The sequence below is a fragment of the Coenobita brevimanus genome, chromosome 68 (genome assembly GCF_032717465.1).
Source record: "Coenobita brevimanus isolate Jiangsu-jjx chromosome 68, ASM3271746v2, whole genome shotgun sequence".
Lineage (NCBI taxonomy): Eukaryota > Metazoa > Arthropoda > Malacostraca > Decapoda > Coenobitidae > Coenobita > Coenobita brevimanus.
In genome coordinates this window covers 30,396,040-30,403,809 of record NC_137021.1, presented here as the reverse complement: position 1 = coordinate 30,403,809, position 7,770 = coordinate 30,396,040, and positions in this window count along the sequence as shown.

Genomic DNA, 7,770 nt, shown 5'->3' with positions numbered 1-7,770 from the left:
CTCACGCTTCTCGAAATTAATCCTAGAACCCTACTTGCTTTATTTTCGCATTAATGCATTTTTGCCTTGGTTTGAGGTCGTTACTCCTAAATCTCTCTCGCATTCCGATTTGCTAATTTCTTTGTTATCTAAGCTGTACTGTATTTAATATCTCCAATGGTCTCTTGCCTACGTTAAGTACTTTACATTCTTCAACGTTAATTCCATTTGCCAAGTTTTAGACCATTTGGACAATTTATCGAAGTTCTTTTGTAAGTTATGGCAATCGTCAATGGAGTTAATGATACGCCCTATTTTTGTATCGTCGGCAAATTTGCTGATACTGCTAGTGATTCCTAAGTCTAGATCATTTATATATATAATAAATATTAAGGGGCCGAGTGCTGAACCCTGTGGTACACCGCTAGTTACTAATCCTCAATCCGACTTAATTCCATTTATTAATACTCTCTGCTTTCGTCCTTTCAGCCAGGATTCTATTAATTTTTAAGATATCACTGTCTATACCGTGTGCTCGAACCTTTTTAACTAACCTTTCGTGTGGGACCCTGTCAGAAGCTTTAATAAAGTCCAGATAAATAACACCGTAAGCTTTATCGTTATCTACTGCCTCATAGACCTCCAAGAAGAATGACAATAAGCTTGTGATGCAGGATCGTCCGTGCCTGAATCCATGCTGACTTTCGTTTATGAAATTAAATCTTTCTAAGTGTTCTCTAATCTTATTTGCCCAAAATTTACTATAACATATTTCCTACTATTGACGTTAGACTTATTGGACGATAATTCAACGCAGCTGATTTATCACCCTTTTTAAAAGTGGGTATTACGTTTGCGGTCTTCCACGCCTCTGGAACTTCTCCTGAAATTAAAGTCATTAAATAACGTTAAAAGTGGCTGACATAATTCTTCTTTGGTTTCTTTTGTCATTTTTGCATATATATCGTTCGGACCTGGCGATTTATGAGGTTTTAACTTATTAATTTCTTTCAGTTCATCCTCCTTACTAATGGTTATTTTACTAAGAATAGTATCTGTATTATCATCATAAATATTTGCTGGTTGAGGGACAAGGTCTAGATTTTCCTTGGTGAATACTGATATGAAGTAATTATTTAGGATGGTATTTCTTTATCTTCATTAGTAATGTCACCTGATTCTGTTCTGAGTGGTCTTATCCTATCTTTATTTTTCGTATGGTACATCTGATAAAAACCCTTGGGGTGTTCCCTCGATTCCCTAGCAACCTTAATTTCATAACTTCTCTTTGCTTTCTCTATCTCCCTCTTTACCTCTCCGTATAAAATCGCGTACCGGTTACGTAAGTGTTCCTCTCCATGTTTTATTTTTCTATATATTCCATTCCTTTCGCCTATGAGAGATTTTAATCTCATGTTTAACCATCTTGGTTCTGAATTATTCGTTCAAAATGGTTTTGAAGGGATACATCTATCTTAGCCGCCGTGTATTATATTTACAAACTCGTTATATTTCTCACTGGCCGAACGTCTGCTTGGTACTGGATCTTAGTTAATCCCCGTCAGCTGTACTACATTCCCACCTATGACCTCACCTTCCCCAGATACTTGGCGCACATTCTCACCTGTTTCCTGCCCCTCACCTATGACCTAAGGCTTCCCACTGACCTGGCATTCCCTAAAATAGCTATTCTTCCTATGGAATACCGTTCTAAAATAAGCTCTCAATCCATCGAAATCTCCTAAAAGGGAATTAGGAATGGTGGAGGTATTTTCAGTAGAACTGACATCCCAAATAAATTTGAGCTTAATTTCTTCATGATCGCTATTACCGAGTCCTCCACCAACCTTTATATCACTAATGGCATTTTCTTTATTAGCAAAACCAAATCTAGTATATTATTACCTCAGGTCGACTCCATGATGTTTCCGGCTAACCTTAAAATATTTTTCGTCGTATGTCAAGGCCTCATCTACTGATACGTCCTCAAGGGAGTTGCCCCAGAAGTAATCCATGGTTAAAATGTCCGACATTGACCATGTGGGTTAGATTAGCCCAAGTGTGGGTGGGGCTTGAAGAACATATAAACGAAAAATAGAAAATTCCAGCATCTTAATATAAAAAGAAGAATTATTGAAGTATGACGGCTGGCCGGTGCTAAACATCTCTCAGCAGAATAAGATTAAACTGTAGAAACACACACACACACACACACACACACACACATGCATATATATATATATACTTTACGCCCTAAAAAAAACACACACACAATACATATACATACATGCATATATATACTTAACGCCATAAAAAACAACCACACACACACACACACACACACACACACACACACACACACACACACACACATATATATATATATATATATATATATATATATATATATATATATATATATATATATATATATATATGTATATATATATATATATCGTTCCGTTTCGTTTTTCGTTTTCGTTTTTAAAGGCTCCAACATGCTTGCATGTGTCGTCCTTGGTCACCTAATGGGGGCTCTCCACGCTGCACGATCCATTGGAGCCTCCCTGTTCAGTCCCTTAACCCTAAGGTCACACTTAATGACCTCGTCCCATGTCTTTCTCGGTCTACCCCTCATAACACCACCCCCAATATTAACACTTCTCACCTTCCTCACCCAATTATCATCCCCCATCCTCTCCACATGTCCAAACCACCTCAATCTACCTCTCCTCATCACAACACCAATACACTCTAGTCCCATCCTACCTCTCAACTCTTCCATTGTAAACCCAGCCCCTCCAGGCCTTGGACGCAGGGATGCACTGCACACCCACCTAATCATTGTCATTTCTGTACGTCTGAGCCGGCGAAAATCTTCCTCCCTCACTGCCCAGGTCTCACTGCTATACAGCATTACACTCATAACACATGCTGCATACAAAGACCCCTTAGCACGTAGGGAGAGCCCTCTCAATGTCAGGAGAGGCAAGAGCTCCCTGAACTTCTTCCAACCACTTCTCACCCTAGCCACAGAGCTAGCTCCAGCCCCACCTCCAGCACACAACATGTCTCCCAAATAACAAAACTCTTCCACACACTCAAGAGATTCACCTGCAAGTTCAATCCTTTCACGTCTGACAATCTCCACCTTCTCACCCCGGCACGCTGTACACATAAAATCAACATTATCTCATAGTCTACCTCTGATACCACTACATCTCTTATGCACCCATTTATCACACACACCGCACAAGATGGAATTACTTCCCACGCCCTTGTGGCAAACTGCACATGGCCACTCTCCCTCGTCTTTGACAGTACCGCCACCAACCCTTGATATCATCACTTTTGTTTTATCTGCATTTACCCTTAAACCCTTTTGCCCCATACCATCTCTCCACTTCCTAAACCTTTCCTCCGCCTCCCTTTCATTCTCTGCAATCAACACCAAATCATCAGCATACAACAACTCCCACGGGAGTCCGTTTCTAAAGTCACGTGAAAGGGCTTCAAGTACCATGATAAACAACATGGGACTCAAGACTGACCCCTGATGCACATCAACATTCACGGAAAACTCATCACTCAAATCTCCATTCACTCTCACCTGGATGTGAGCACCCACATACATGGCCATAACCACCCTAACCAGCCACTCCTCCAAGCCAAGCTTTCTCATTGCCCACTTCACCACCTCTCTAGGGACTCTGTCAAAAGGCCTTTTTCAAATCAACAAAAACAAAATAAAGATCCCTTCTCCTACCAATATTTTTTTCCTGTAGCTGTCGAACAATGAATATGGCATCAGTGGTCCCCCTACCTGGCATAAACCCAAACTGCATCTCATCAATATTCACTCTTTCTCTAATCATACCTTCTAAAACTCTCTCCATTACCTTCATTATCTGATCTAAGAGCTTTATACCTTTATAATTTCCTCTTTCCAGGGCATCACCCTTCCCTTTATACACATTTACAATTACACTCTTCAGCCAATCATCTGGGACAACACACTCATAAATAATCCTATTTATCAGGTCAGTGACTAAACTCACCCCTATATCGCCTGAGGCCTTCAACATTTCGGCAGTCAACCCAGACACACCTGCTGCCTTCCCCACCCTCATCCTGCCTATTGCCTCACTCACAGTAGCAATATCAATCAAAGGCCAAGGGCCAGACACTGGATCTGCTGGCTCCAAACCTTCCCTGTCCCAGTCAAACTCCTCATTCAACAACCGGTTATAATGCTCTCTCCATGCATCTTTAATATCCTCACTGTTCACCACTACCCTTCCTTCATCATTCTTCACACACTGCTCACCTATGATATCCCGATTATCCTTCTTCACCTGACCTGCCACCCTGAATAAATTTTTCCTTTCCCCATGGTTTAGGTTATCAAGTAATTGTCTCTGTGACTCAGACTTTGCCCTGTATACCTCTCTTCTAGCCCTACGCTTGGCAGCCAAATATTCCTCTTTGCTACCACCCTTCTTCCATTCCCGGAAAAGTCTTCTTTTCTCCTTAATTGCAGCTTTTACACCCTCATCCCACCATCAAGTTACTTTATGTCTTGGTGGTCCTCTTGTCCAGCCACATGTTACATCAGTAACTCTCAAGAAATTGTTCTTGAGGGCTCTGTACTGTTCATTAACGCCTCTGTCTACAGCTCCCTGTTCAGCCACCACTCTCCTCAACTCGCTATAGAAGGCATCCCTTACTACTTGGTTTTTCAGCTTCCATATTTTCCTCCTAGGTACATAAGTCCTCTTTTTCATCACTTTTTCTTTAAGCACCATATCACAAATCAATAGTTTGTGCTGCTGCACACACTCCTCACTTCCTATAACTTTAACATCCCTCACAAACCTCCTATCGGCCCTCCTAACCAGAAAATAATCTATCTGACTGCTATTTCCCCCAGACTGATACGTAATTAACATACTGTCTCTTTTCCTAAAATATGTGTTGCACACAATCATGTCCGTTGCCTCCCCAAACTCGAGTATCCTTTCCCCTTCTGCATTCCTTAGACCATAAGCACATCCCCCATGCACTCCTTCATAACCTTGTGCTGCTTCACCTACATGACCATTTAAGTCCCCTCCCAAAATCACTATCTCATCATCCTGCATACCACCCACTACACGTATTAAATCATCCCAAAATCTATCTTTCTCTGATTCATCCAATCCTGCCTGTCGAGCATATGCCGATATAATCGCAGCTATCTTTCTTCCCAACAGAATTTTCACTACCAATATCCTATCGCTTACTCTCAAAACATTCATAACATATTCCACCCACTTCTCCACAACCATCACACCAACACCTCCATATCCGTCTGTCCCCCCCTGCCAAAACAACTTATAGCAACAGTCCTTCCCAACAATCTTTCTGGCTGATCCACCCCTGTACCGGACTTCCTGCAAACACGCCACATCCACCCACCTCCCACTGAATGCCTCAACGACTTCCCCTGCTCTTCCCCTCAAACTTCCCACATTCCATGAACCCACCCTCATCCCCATGGGTGATTTACTGTCCTCAGGCTTGCACATGTCCCACTCACTGCACAGTCCCAGGTCCAGGCAATGGATCCGGGACCCCTAGCCCACCAGCTTACCAGTGGCTGTGGTAGTGGCCTCGGGGCACTCTGCCAGAATAGCTGCAGGGACACCCTCCAAGCGCGTCTTGGCACTGCAACTATCCCGCCATTATACACCCACTGATAGGGCAGCCTCCTGGGGCGCTACTCCCAGGTTCGGGCCCCTCTCTATTGGGAGGAAGCGGCAGCCTGGGAACCGCAATGCCCTGTACCCTCTAGCACAGGCCCGAGCCCCATCTCGCCGTGGACCCACGATCAATGCTGGCGGAAGCCCCGCCACGCCTCCCCCCAGAAGTCCGCCACTAGGTAACAGGGGCAAAGTTTTCTGGCCGCATGCCCTTGCTGGCGCCAACCCCTGTAACGTAGTGGGATACGTTGTGTGAAATGTAAAGTGCATGTAGTGTAGTGCATAGATAGTTAGAGGAAATGTTTGGGAGAGTATGCTGGTCTACTCTCCATGTTACTGTCACACTGAAAAGGTCAGCAAAGGGGGATGGTTAGGTAGCTAGTGAAACAGGAGCTCCAGCTCTCCCTATCACCAGCATTCCCATTCCCCTCGGGAGTACTACCCTGTTCGGCCCGTGCTACAGCCTCCTCCTACAAATAAAATCTGTATATCTATATATATATATATATATATATATATATGTTAAGAAGAAGGAACCAAAGGCCATGAGCCCGCAATAACTGTTCCTTCCAAGAGAAAAACAAACAATATACACACAACACACACACACACACACACACACACATATATATATATATATATATATATATATATATATATATATATATATATATATATATGTATATGTATATATACTAGGAAGAAGGAACCAAAGGCCATGAGCCCGCAATAACTGTTCCTTCAAAGAGAAAAACAATATACAAGAGAGCTAATTTCAAGATCCGATCATTTCGAGATGCCGGGACACACTGCTTTTGAAAGACTGGAGATCGTAGGAAGCAGGAAATACAGACAGAGGGAGACTGTTCCAGAGATGACCTGTTGCATAAATGAAGGACTGGGAGTAACGGTTAACTCTTGCATTAGATAGTTGGACAGAAAAGGGATGAGAGTTCGCTGCTAGACGGATGCTACGCACCCATTGTAGAGGTGGAGGAATGCAAGCAAACAGTTCAGAGGAGCAGTGACCATTGAAGTAGCGATAGAAAAGAGATAAAGATGTAACAGTGCGGCAAAGAGACAGAGGTTGAAGGGAGCCAATAAGAGGAGGAGAGTTAATGAGACGAAAAGTGTTTGACTCCACCCTGTTGAGAAGAGCTGTATGTGGGGAGCATCCCCACACATGCGAGTTGCACTCCACACAGGGGCGGATAAAACCCATGTATAGAGTCAACAATTGTGCAGGGATAAAGAAGGAATGGAGTCGGCTTAGCACACCTAATCTCTTGGAAACAGATTTTACAAGAGATGTAATATGATCTTTCCAAGATCAGTCCCGAGTGAATGAAACCCCAAGCATGTTCAAGGACGATGCAGGATTAAACTGAATATTATTAAACAGTGGGTACAACTGTGGAAGATTTTATCGGGTTGATAGGTGTAAGAACTGAGTCTTTGATGCTTTAAAAAGAAGATTATTTTTACCCCAGTCAGAGATACGAGCCAAGTCAGACATCAGGTGTGCCATAGCCTCATCCCTTGTTCGTTGAAGTAACTTCAGTTGGACATTGCGGGAACCGAATGGAACGGTGAAGAGTGGAGTCATCAGGGTACGAGTGGGTAGAGTTAGATGTACAACTTAGGTCATTGATAAATAAAAGGAAGAGAGTTGGTGATAGGACAGAGCCCTGAGGAACACCACTGTTAATAGATCTAGAAGAAGAACGATGGCTGTCTACAAAAGCTGCTATAGAACGACCAGAAAGGAAGCTATAGATGAAGGCACAGATAGAAGGAAAGAAACCGTAAGAAGGCAGTTTGGAAATTAAAGATTTATGCCAGACTCGATCGAAAGCCTATGAGATGTCAAATGCAATGGCAAAGCTATCGTCAAAGTCTCGAAATGAGGATGACCAGGAGTCTGAAAGGTAGGTGAGAAGATCGCCAGTGGAGCATCCCTGATGGAACCCATACTGACGATCAGAAAGAAGGTTGTGATAGGAAAGATCTATCTATATATCTATTGCCAGACGCCTCAATCCCGTTTGGG